The 12902-nt window shown below is 43.1% G+C and overlaps 1 protein-coding gene across 16 annotated transcripts in view; it reads right to left on the bottom strand.

The window, feature by feature from the left end:
- TMCC1 (transmembrane and coiled-coil domain family 1) overlaps nucleotides 1-12902 on the bottom strand; it is a 223321-nt gene that overhangs the window by 153626 nt on the left and 56793 nt on the right. For 12 of the 16 annotated variants that reach the window (XM_089306611.1, XM_051851756.3, XM_070051067.2 and 9 more), the window contains one exon: nucleotides 793-850. The exons of the other annotated variants lie outside the window; for them this stretch is intronic. The gene's annotated coding sequence lies outside the window, so the exon portion shown is untranslated. The remainder of the gene's footprint in view (nucleotides 1-792; nucleotides 851-12902) is intronic. 16 annotated transcript variants of the gene reach the window in all.

Genomic DNA, 12902 nt, shown 5'->3' with positions numbered 1-12902 from the left:
AGAGCACTCTAGAAAACCATTCCAAATTCCTTTGTCCTTTTTTCCTCCTCTAAGCTTTTCTTTCCAATTTTTTGGCCTTTAGAAAAAGATTTATTTACAAATTTGAAAGGCACAGTGACAGAGAGAGGGGGACTGACAGAAAGATCTTCTACCTGCTGGTTCACTAGCCAAAAGGCTTCAACACCAGGAGCTGGGCCAGGCCAAAGCCCAGAGCCTGGAACTCCATCTTGGTCTCACACAGTGGCAGGAGCCCATTGTCCACTGCCTTCCCAGCGCCATTAGCAGAGATCTGAATCAGAGCAGGCAGCAGAGACTTGCATCTGTAATCCAACATGGGATGCCTCATCTCAAGTTGCAGTTTAACCTGCTGTCACCACAGCACAGGGCCAATTTTTTAGCTTTTTGATAGATGTAGTAATCCAATCTTTTTGGTTTGGCCATGAACCACAACTTTTTTTTTTTTTTTTTAAGATTAATTTATTTTAAAGGCAGAGTCACAAACAGGCAGAGAGGGAGGGAGGGAGGGAGGGAGGGGAGGGAGGGGGAGGGAGGGAGGGAGGGAGGGAGAGACTGAGAGAGTGTGAGTGAGTCTTCCATCTGATGGTTCACTCCCTAAATGGCCACAATGGCCAGAGCTGAGCAGATCCAAAGCCCGGAGCCAGGAGCTTCTTCCAGGTCTCCCATGCAGGTGCAGGGGCCCAAGGACTTGGGCCATCTTCCACTGCTTTCCCAGGCCATAGGAGAGAGCTGAACCAAGACAATTCTACTGACTATGAAGAGTTGGATACTTGCCTTCATTGTTCTTCCTCAAGTACTTCGAAGTTATACAGGAATCCTTTTAAGAAAAAAGCTGAAAAGCAAATATGAAGAATTACAAAGTAAGACACTAAAGGGGGAAGTTTCTCTCTCACAGATACACAGAAATATAACTGCAGATGTATACAATAAAATGTTAACAGCCCTCATTTCCTAATGGTAGAAGTAGGATAATTTTTTTCCAGTACTTTTCAATGTTTTCTAATTTTTCAAACATGTAATCAAGAAAAACTAAAATCAATAAAGATATTTGGAAAAATAATATTAACTTGTCAATGCTTAAAAATAAAGTGGGGACTGGTGCTGTGGCATAGTGGGTAGAGCCATGCTGCATTGCTGGTATCCCTTATGGCTGCTGATTCCAGTCCTGGCTGCTCCACTTCCCATCCAGCCCCTGCTAGTGTACCTGGGAAGGCAGGGGAAGATGGCCTGGGTACTTGAGCCCCTGTGCTCATGTGACAACCCCAATGAAACTCCTGACTCCGGCTGTTGTGGCCATCTAGGGAATGAACCAGCAGATCAAAGATCTCTCTGACTGCCCCCTCTCCTTTCTCTGTTGGCTTTGACTTTCAAATAAGAAAATAAATCTTCAAAACAAACAAACAAACAAAAAATTGTAGGGGGCCAGCACTGTGGTGCAGCAGGTTACATCTCCACTTGCAGTGCCAGCATCCCAAATGGGTGCTGGTTCAAGTCCCAGCCTCTCCAGTTCAGATCCAGCTTTCTGCTAGTGGTCTAGGATAGCAGAAGATGACCGAAGTACTTGGGCCCTTGCACCCTACATGGGAGACCCAGAGGAAGTTCCTGGCTCCTGGCTTTGGATCCACCTAGCTGGGGCTGATGCGGCCACTTGGGTAGTGACCCAGCAGATGGAACACATCTCTCTCTCTCTATCTGGAACTCTGCTTCTAAAATAAATAAATGAATCTTAAAAAAAAAAAAACTCAAAGAAATAAAGTGGCACAAGTTACAGGTTGCAATGAATATTTTAACAAAAAACTGAATAAGGAATAAACATGCTTTTGATTCTAATCTTATAGTATGAAAAACAAGTATATAAAAAACACAATTTTATATTTTTCAAGTAGTTCAAATGATAATCTGCAATTTTTTTATTCAAAGGTAATTCTAAAAACTATCTACCATGTACAATTGAGAATCAAAATGTACCAAAAAAGAAATTCCCCCTTGAAAGTGTCTTTTAATGGCCATTATCAGAGAAGTAATTTCATTAGATAAGTATTTCTGAGATATCTGTTACGTAGCCAACATTATACACACCAAATATGATCTTGCCCTCAGAGAAACCAATCTAGCAGAGCAGCTTTACACACTTGAAACATAAAAACAGTACAAAACAGTATCATCAAGTGCTGAAGTTGGTGAGCAAGACTGCAATGACCATCCAAAGTCAGGAAGTCAGGGCTGTTTGTTGGGAAGCTTGATAACCTTCATGAGGTCTCAAGAAGAAAACTGAATAAACAGAAAGATATAGGCCAAGGGACCGGCGCTGTGGAATGGCAGGTACAGATGCCACCAGCTATGACAGCATCCCATATGGGCACTGGTTCGCGTGTAGGCTGCTCCACTTAAAAAAAAAAAAAAAATTATTTATTTGAAAGTCTGAGTTGCACAGAGAAAGAAGGAGAGGCAAACAGAGGGAGAGGTCTTCCATCCGCTGGTTCACTCCCCGATTGGCCCCAATAGCTGGGACTGTTCCACTTCTGATCCAGCTCTTTTCTAATGTGCCTAGGAAAGCAAGACCTTGGGCCCCTGATACCCATGTAGGAGACTGGAAAGAAATTTGTGGCTCCTGCCTTTTGGACCAGCCCAGCTCCAGCCATTGCAAGTCATCTCTCTGTCTCTCCCTAACTCTGCCTTTCAAAGAAATCAATCTACATATAGACATATAAACAAACACACACACAAACACATAGACCAAGCCTTCCACTCAGAATAGCAATAAACACACCATCTCTGATGGGAACCAGTATAGAGTCCATGTACCCTACCAGTGGTACACATTTCTTTTTAAGATTTACTTATTTGAAAGGAGAGCAACAGAGAAGTAGGGAGACACTGAGATAAAGATCTTCCATCTGCTAGTTTATCCCCTAAATGACTACAACGATCAAGTCTGGGCCAGCTTCCACTGCCTTCCCAGGCACATTAGCAAGGAGCTGGATCAGAAGCAGAGCACCTAGAACTCAAACCAGTGCTTGGATATGGGACTGCAGCATAGCAAGAGAGGATTAACCTGCTGTGCCACAACACTGGCCCTAGTGGTACACATGAGTAAGGAAAATAAGACTGAATGGGTAAGGTTGGAAAGTTAAAGAGGCCTCTGAATGCTAAGATAATTATTTATTGAGTGTTTGTATATGTCAAGCATTAAAATTGCACCGAGGTGACTTCCATATATTATCTCTAATCTTCACAACCACCTTGCAACACCAATTATCCTCAATTTACAGCTGAAAAAGTTAAAATCAAAAGAAGTCTATAGAAGACAATGAGCCACTAAAAGTTTCTCAGTGCATAGGGATTTTTTTTTTTAAAGATTTTATTTATTTGAGAGGCAGAGTAACAGACAGTAAGAGGGAGAGACAAAGAGAAAGGTCTTCGGTCCGCTGGTTCATTCCCCAAATGGCTGCAACGGCTTCCTCCAGGTCTCCCACGGGGGTGCAGGGGCCCAAGGGCTTGGGCCATCCTCCACTGCTTTCCAGGCCATAGCAGAGCTGGACTGGAAGAGGAGCAGCTGAGACCAGAACTGGCACCCATAAGGGATGCCGGTGCTGCAGGCAGACGATTAACCTACTGTGCCATAGCGCCGGCCCCCATAGGGCATTTCAAGAAGAACAAACCAATGTCCTGAGAGATGCACTGGAGGAGGGAAAGATCATAAACAGAAACGGTAAGGAATTTACAATAATTTATAAAAAAGGGGAAAAAAGTGATAAAGAAGAGTCCAGAGGTATGACTGGGAACAGGTCATTAAAAAGTAAATGGAAAGCAATGAACACACAAAAAATACTGAAGAGCCAAAAGAAATTCTTCATACCATCCTGATACATTCTGAAAAAAGGCATCTGACAAAACTGACCTTGGTGCAGGCATTTATGTTTATAGCTATCACTAGAAAATTTACTTAAAAAACTCAATCACTTCATTCCCCTGCCTCTTATTTCAACAATGAAATGGCATGCGTGCTTCATCTAGCTCAACAACACCTTTGCTGCCCTTGGCCAACCTCACAGGCTCCCCTGAGACCTTTTGAGAACTTCTTCCTTACATCCAGCCTTGAGAAGAAGTCCCTTACTTCTTCCATCTTATACAACTTAGTTGTTTCACTATTGTTATTTTTTCTTTTCTTTTCTTTTTTTTTTTTTTTTTTTTTTTTTGACAGGCAGAGTTAGACAGTGAGAGAGAAAGAGAGAGACAGAGAGAAAGGTCTTCCTTTTCCGTTGGTTCACCTCCCAAATGGCCAATATGGCTGGCACGCAGCGCCGATCCGAAGCCAGGAGCCAGGTGCTTATCCTGGTCTCCCATGTGGGTGCAGGGCCCAAGCACTTGGGCCATCCTCCACTGCCCTCCCAGGCCACAGCAGAGAGCTGGACTGGAAGAGGGGCAACTGGGACAGAACTGACACCCCAACCGGGACTAGAACCTGGGGTATCGGCGCCGCAGGCGGAGGATTAGCCTAGTGAGCCGCGGCACCGGCCTACTGTTGTTTTCATAAATATTTCCCTGTCATTTACCAATCTTGGTCCAAGATTTTACAACAATGAAATTTCATTTTTCCTTTCTCTCACATTTCACTTAAACCACTGGAAAAATTTACTCAAAAAAGTCTAACTTTCCTCTGAATCTTCTGAAATCCCTTTTCCTACCGTTCTTAGTAAACATCCTAGTATGAATGCTCCCTATTCACAACTGTCAAACGTTTTCCAGAAATACTGAAAAAATAAAAACAAAAACAAAACAACAGGCATAGTTTCTCTCTGTCCTTCCCTTCTTGACAACAGAGGCTTTTCTCATCTGCTGGCATTTGCTTGATTTTCCCTAAACAATTATCTAGTTGACCTACCCCCAATTCATAACCTACCACACCAGGGAAATAGTGTGGATGCCCACATCCCATAACAGGGAAACCAGATTCCACATGGACTCCAACCAGACTCCAGCTTTCTGTTTTAACAAAGACCCTGAAATAATGGCTCAAGTAACTGGACCCCTCCCACCCCTGAGAGACCTGGATTGACTTTCCAGTTCTGGGCTTTGGCTTCAACCCAGCCAAATTACAAGTACTTATTTGGGGCAGTGAACAAGTGGATAGGAGCCCTTTCTATTCTGTTTCTCTTTCTTTCCTTTTTTTTTTTCTTTCTTTTTTTTTTTTTTTTTTGGACAGGCAGAGTGGACAGTGAGAGAGAGAGACAGAGAGAAAGGTCTTCCTTTGCCGTTGGTTCACCCTCCAATGGCCACCGCGGCCGGCACGCCGCGCTGATCCGATGGCAGGAGCCAGGTGCTTCTCCTGGTCTCCCATAGGGTGCAGGGCCCAAGCACCTGGGCCATCCTCCACTGCACTCCCTGGCCACAGCAGAGAGCTGGCCTGGAGGAGGGGCAACTGGGACAGAATCTGGCGCTCCGATCGGGACTAGAAAGAACCTGGTGTGCTGGCGCCACAAGGCGGAGGATTAGCCTAGTGAGCCACGGCACCGGCTCTGTCTCTTTCTCTCTAGAAATCTCTCTGCCTATCAGATAGGTAGATAATAATCTTTAAATATTTTAAAGACATATACATGAGACTGAATTATTAAAGCACTAATAACTTGTCATGGGGTTTTAAATGCTTAGGAAATGGAAATATATAGTAAGAGCATATTGGAGTTGCAGAATTCCAAGGTTGTTGTACTACTCAAAAAAAAGGGGGCCGGCACCGTGGCTCACTTGGTGAATACTCTGCCTGCTGCGCTGCCATCCCATCTGGGCACCAGGTTCTAGTCCCGGTTACTCCTCTTCCAGTCTAGCTCTCTGCTGTGGCCTGGGAGGGCAGTGGAGGATGGATGGCCCAAGTGCTTGGGCCCCTGCACCCGCATGGGAGACCAGGAAGAAGCACCTGGCTCTTGGCTTCGAATCGGTGCAGCCTGGCCGTTGCGACCATTTTTGGAGTGAACCAACAGAAGGAAGACCTTTCTCTCTGTCTCTCTCTCACTGTCTGTAACTCTCTCTGTCTCTCTCTCTGTCTAACTCTGCCTGGCAAAAAAAAAAAAAAAGATGGAAAAGCACCAAGTAATCTGAAACGGCAAATTAAAAAAAACTATACTGACTTCCATAAAAATGCAAAGTACAGACATATATATATATATATGTATATATATATATAATGCTAGTATTTAAAAATGAGAGAGTGGCCAGTGTTGTGGGGGTAGCAGGTAAAGCTGCTGCCTGCAGTCCCAGCATCCCATATCGGGGCTGGTTCCAGTCCCAGCTGCTCTGCTTCTGATTTAGCTCTCTGCTATGGCCTGGGAAGGCAGTAGTAAATAGCCCAAGTCCTTGGGCCCCTGCACCCTCGTGGGAGATCCAGAAGAAGCTCCTGGCTCCTGGCTTCGGATCGGCACAGCTCCGGCCAATTGGGGTGTGAACCAGCAGATGGAAGACCTCTCTCTCTCTGCATTTCCTTCTCTGTGTAACTCTTTCAAGATAAACAAATCTTTAAAAATAAATAAATAAACAAAAATAAAAAATAAAAATGAGAGAGAGGACAGATAATATCATTCTGGAATGATGGATAGGTAACTGGCAATTATGTTCTCCGTGGGGAGAATCACATTAACAGAAAGAAAAGGCAGAATTAAAATACTCAAATAAATCCAAAAAAGGAAATCCAAAAAAGGAGAAAACAAGATCACAGACCAAGTAAAATACATAAAAAGCAAAACGTAAGGTGTTAAATGTAAACCCAAATATATCAGTAATTACATTAAATGTAAATTAGCCTAGAGACAAAGATAATACAAAATAAAAATCAAAACCTAATCTTTGTAGTGTTTACAAGAATCATATTTAAAAGATAACAATATGAAGTAGTTAAGAGTAAAAAGCAGCAGAAAAAAAGCACAAACTAAAAGAAAACATGCTATATTAATAGTATTCCAAGCAGATTTTAATGCTAAAAAGCATTTACAAAAATATACTTCATAAAACTACAGTTGCAATTTATCAGAAGATACAATTTTAAATTTGCATGTATGTAATAATAGCCTCCAAATAATATAAAGCAGAAAAGAACCTTACCAGAATGACAAGAGAAATGACCAAAAAATCCATAATCACAATGGGAAAATTTCAAATATGTCTCTCAATAGCTAATAGAGCAAATGACTGAGAAAGGGGCAGAAATATAATTCAAATACTATGATTAACAAACTAAACCTAAGTAGACACTAACATGACACAGAACCCACTAACTGCAGAATGCTCCTGCAAGCACAGGTATCACTGACAACCATTGCCTGGGCCAGTGCTGAGGCAGCGGGGTAACCCACTGTCTGCAGTGCCAGCATCCCCACTGCTCCACTTCTGATCCAATTCCCTGCTATGTGCCTGGGAAAGCAGCAGCAGATGGCCCCAGTGTTTGGGTCCCTGAACCCAAGTGGGAGACCCTGAAGAATCTCCTGGCTTCTGCCTCTGGCTTGGCCCAGCCCCGGCAGATGTGGTCATTTGCGGAGTGAACCAGCGAACGGAAGCTCTTGCTCTCTCTCTTCCTCTCTGTAACTCTCCCTTCAAACTGCATCCTAAGACAAGTTTCACTAATTTTTCAAAAGGTTGAAATGATACAGAGTACACTGTCTCCACGTGCTGTGGATTCCTAAGGTTCACACAGTCAGGGAATCACACTTCCTGCACTCTCTCCTGCAGAGACTCTGGCAATCCAGCAGGTCTAGAGCAACAGCTAAGGCTGGAGAGATACCTGCAGCACCACCTCTGATATGCAGGAGAAGGTAATGGGGCTTAAGAAACCTAAGCCTGAGGACAGGGCTGAATCCTCACCAGGGGTGGGGGGGGTATTGCCTTGGGAAGGCCTTACACGGGACACAGGTTCTAACTGAGACTTTATCAAAACACTGTAGCACTATCCCCACCCCCTACCACCACCTAACAAAGTTTTGAAATATAACAATGCAACAGAGCTGAGAGAGCTACAAAGACAGCAGAGTCAAGCAGACATAAGCAAGGTATTACTAGGTTAAGATGAAGCTTCTGGTTCCCATAGAAACACAATCAACTCCAGTAACTATAGCAACAGTAAACATCAAACAGCCCATTCTGAACATTAACATAAATCCGCACCTTAAAAGACTGGCAGAAGGAGACCTGTAATTTTCTCCAAGCACATTAAATATTTACCTCAGTATCTCCTATAGTATACACTACTTTCATATTTCAACAACAACAAAACTCCTGATTTTTTTGTTGAACAAAGGTAGAAGTAGAGGTTGCTCTATTTCTATGATGCTTACCAAAGACAGTAATAAAAAAAAAAAAAAAAAAAAAAAAAAAAAGCCTGAAGAGACAAAGCAATCATTAGAGCCAGTTACACATATTCCAGAAATTTTAAATTTCCCAACAGGGAATCTAAAACCTGATGAACACGGTAAAGGCAGATGACATGTGTGATCAGACAGGTAATTTCATACCAAAATGGAAATTATAAGACTCAAGTGAAAATACTGAACAGTAAACATAGTAACAAAAAACAAATGCCTTTCACAGGTGATTATATACATACTGAAAAAGTAGACTTGGTACAGCTGAAAAAAAACAATCAGTGAACTTGACAACAGGCTATCAAGAATTACCCAAACTACAACAGAAAGAGGAAAATGAATCTTCCTTGGAGAACATCCAAGTACTGTGGGAAAATTTCAAGCACTGCAACATACATGTACTTAAAGCCCAGAAAAATAAACAGAGCAGAAAAATACCTGAATGGTTTAGAACTTATCAAAATTAATGAGAAGAACTCCAAAAACTCCAAAAACACTTAACAGGATAAAACAAGCCAAGGCTTATTATATACAAATGATTGAAAGGCAAAAGTGAAGAGAAAATTCTTGAAGACAGGCAGAGAGAAAAAAACACTTTACATATAGAGGAGTAAGAATAAGGGTTACAAAAAACTCCCTATATAAACTTTACAAGTAAGATGGCAAATGACAATTTTAAAGTAATTGAACAAAAAAACCTGCCTACCCAGTATTCTACAGTCTGTAAAAACATCCTTCATAAGTAAACAAGAAATAAAGATTTTCCCAGACAAGCAAAAACAGGTAATTCACTGCCAGCAGAACTATTCTGTAAGAGATACCAAAGGCAGGGCAGCACCGTGGCATGGTGGGTTAAGCTCTAGCCTGTAACACTGGCTTCCCATTTGAGTACTGGATGGAGTTCTGCCTGCTTCACTTCCGAACCAGCTCCCTGCTAACACACCTAGGAAAGCAGTGGACGATGGCTCAAGTGCTTGAGCTCCTGCCACCCACATGGGAGACCTGGATGGATTTTCAGGCTACTGGTTTTGGCCTGGCCCAGACCATCACAGCCACGTGAGGAGTATAACAGTGGATAGAAAATCTCTCCCTCTCCTTCTCCCTTACTCTAACTCTGCCTTTCAAATACATTTTTTTTTTTTTTTGACAGGCAGAGTGGACAGTGAAAGAGAGACAGACAGAGAGAAAGGTCTTCCTTTTGCCGTTGGTTCACCCTCCAATGGCCGCCACGGCTGGCGCGCTGCAGCCGGCGCACCGCGCTGATCCGATGGCAGGAGCCAGGTACTTATCCTGGTCTCCCATGGGGTGCAAGGCCCAAGCACTTGGGCCATCCTCCACTGCACTCCCGGGCCACAGCAGAGAGCTGGCCTGGAAGAGGGGCAACCGGGACAAAATCTGGCGCTCCGACTGGGACTAGAACCCGGTGTGCCGGCGCCGCAAGGCGGAGGATTAGCCTAGTGAGCTGCTGCGCCGGCCTTCAAGTACATAAATTTTACAATAAATATTAAAGGGAGAATTTTGGTCTAAAATGAATGACAAAAAATACTTTTGTATATTTACCTTCTCTAAAAGGATAACTGTTTCAAGTAATAATAATGATGTGTTGTGTATGTATCACAAATGTAACATAAAACAATGACGACACAGGAAAAAAACTGAAAACCTATGATATGCTACAAGTGAAGTGGTAAATTAACAGTACTTCAAAAAGTTCAAAAAACTGAATTAAAAAATATATTCATTTTATTTCAAAACCTATACATAATTTTTCATAATATACATTTTCCTGAAGAATTTGAAGATCCCTCATATTATGAATTTATAAACTTTTGTGCATCAAAACAACCTACCTTTTAATTCCAATTTTCCACAAATATCTTGAAGTAAAAATTCATAGTATCTGAAGAAATTAAATAGGGCCTGGGGCTGTGGCACAGCAGGTTAAGCTGCCACCTGCAGTGCCAACATTCCATAGGGATGCCAGCTTGAGCCCCGGTGGCTCCAATTTCGATCCAGCTCTCTGCTATGGCCTGGGAAAGCAGAAGATGGCCCTAGTCCTTGAGCCCCTGCACCCACATGGAAGACCCGGAAGAAGCTCCTGGCTTCCAATCATCATAGCTCCAGCCATTGCGGCCATTTGGAGAGTGAACCAGAGGATGAAAGACATTTTCTTTCTTTTTTCTTTCTCTCTCTCTCTGCCTCTCTGTAACTTTGCCTTTCAAATAAATAAAGTAAGTCTTTAAAAAAAATAAATTAAGCAGATAAAATAGAAAATTTGTTTTAAAAAGGTCAATTTGCACCAGAGAAAGTTATAAAAGAAAAAGCAAAAAAAGCCCAACAAATAGAAAACAGCTAGCAGGGCCAGCACTGTAGCTTAGTGGGTAAATCCACCCTGCAATAGCAGTATCCCATATTGGTGCCGGTTCAAGACCCTGCTGCTCCACTTCCAATCCAGCTCTCTGCTATGTGGGAAAGCAGTAGAAGATGGTACAAGTCCTTGGGCCCCTGCACCCATGTGGGAGACCCGCAAGAAGCTTCTGGCTCCTGGCTTCGGATTGGCACAGCTCCGGCCGTTGTGGTCATCTGGGGAGGGAACCAGTGGAAGACCTCTCTCTCTGTGTAACTCTGACTTTTAAATAAATAAATAAATCTTAAAAAAAAAAAAGCTAGCAAGATAGTAAACTTTATATATTAATAATTACTTTAAATGTGAACAGTTTCAATGCACCAGTTAAAAAATAGATTGAGTGTATAAAGAAGCAAGGTCAAGAAATACAGATACTATCTACAAGAAGCACACTAAATAGAAAGATGTGGAAAGGAGATCAAGAAAACAATGGGGAAAATTTACAACATCAATTGAAGATGAAGAAAAGCAGAAGAGGAGGATGAAGAGGAAGAGAAGGGAAGAGGGGGAGTGGGAGAAGGAGGAGGAGGAGGAGGAGGAAGAGGAAAAAGAAGAAAAGAAAGAAACGTAATATGGAATGGGTGTTTAGCCAAGCAGCCAAGAGGCAGTTAAGATATCCACAACCCATTTTAGGTGCTTGGATATGAAACACACCTCTGGCTCCTGACACCAGGTTCCTGCAAACCCAGACCTTGGGAATAGCAGTGATGGCTTAAATGACTGAGCTCCTGCCACTGACATAGGAGACCTCAAGTGAATTCTCAGCTCCCAGCTTTGGCCCCAGCCCAGTACAGTCAGTGCCTGCTGGCAACTATGAAGTGAACAAGCAGAGGGAGGAGCACTCAACATGCCCACTTGCTCACTCTACTTCTCAAAGAAATATATATATATTTTTTTTACTTATCTGACAGAGTCATAGACAGAAAGGTCTCCCCTCCGTTGATTCACTCTCCAAGTGGCCGCTACGGCCAGCGCTGTGCCGATCCGAAGCTAGGAGCCAGGTGCTTCCTCCTGGTCTCCCAAGCGGGTGTGGGGGCCCAACCACTTGGGCCATCCTCCACTGCCCTCCCAGGCCACAGCAGAGAGCTGGAATGGAAGAGGAGCAACCAGGACTAGAACCCGGCACCCATATGGGATGCCAGCACCGCAGGCAGAGGATTAACCAAGTGAGCCATGGCGCCAGCCCCAGAAATAAAATTGTTTAAAAAACAAAAACAAAATAAGGTGGGGCCAGTGCTGGGGTGTAGTAGGCTAAGTCTCCCCTGCAGTGTTGCTGCCATCCCATGTAGGTACCAGTTCATATCCTGGCTGCTCCTCTTCCAATACAGCTCTCTGCTACGGCCGGGAAAGCAGAAGACAGCGCTAGTCCTTAGGCCCCTAAACCCACGTGCGAGACCTGGAAGAAGTTCCTAGCTCCTGGTTTTGGATTGGCCTAGCTACAGACATTGAGGCCTACTGGGGAGTGAGCTAGTGGATGGATGATGTTTCTCTCTCTCCCTCTAACTCTACCTCTCAAATAAATTAATAAAAAAATAGTAGAGCCAAATTAATTGCAAAGTAGACTTCAAAACAATAAATAATGCCAAGGATAAGAAGGGCTCTATATATGGTAAATGGGTCAAATCTCCAAGAAGAAACTGGAATTCTAAATATGTTTACATGTAAATTCAAAGCTTCAAAATACATGATGGAACAACTGACAAATCAGCATTTTGACAGAGGAAATAGATAAATCCACAATTATAATTATAGACTTTGAACATTCAGCTCTCAATAACTGGTAGAACAAGTAGGCAGACAATTAGGAAGGCAACAGGTGACCTCAATAGTTGAGCAACATCACTATCTTAAGCTTGGTGACAGCTGTATGATACACCATCCTACAACAATTGAATACACATTCTTTTCAAGTACACATGGAACATTTAAAAAGACATGCCATGGGCCAGTGCTGCGTTGCAGCAGGTTAAGCTGCTGTCTACGGCACCAGCATACCACCCGAACACTGGTTCGCATCCCAGCTGCTCCACTTCCAATTCAGCTTCCTGCTAATAAGCCAGAGACAGTAGCGTAGCATGGCTAAAGTGCTTGGGCCTCTGCATCCATGTGGGAAACTTGGATGAGGCTCCTGA

Source organism: Oryctolagus cuniculus, chromosome 10, assembly GCF_051225735.1.
Source record: "Oryctolagus cuniculus isolate XC-2025 breed Fujian yellow rabbit chromosome 10, ASM5122573v1, whole genome shotgun sequence".
Classification (NCBI taxonomy): Eukaryota; Metazoa; Chordata; class Mammalia; order Lagomorpha; family Leporidae; genus Oryctolagus; species Oryctolagus cuniculus.
Note: the sequence above shows the minus strand (reverse complement) of the source record. Positions and strands in the feature narration are given on the sequence as shown.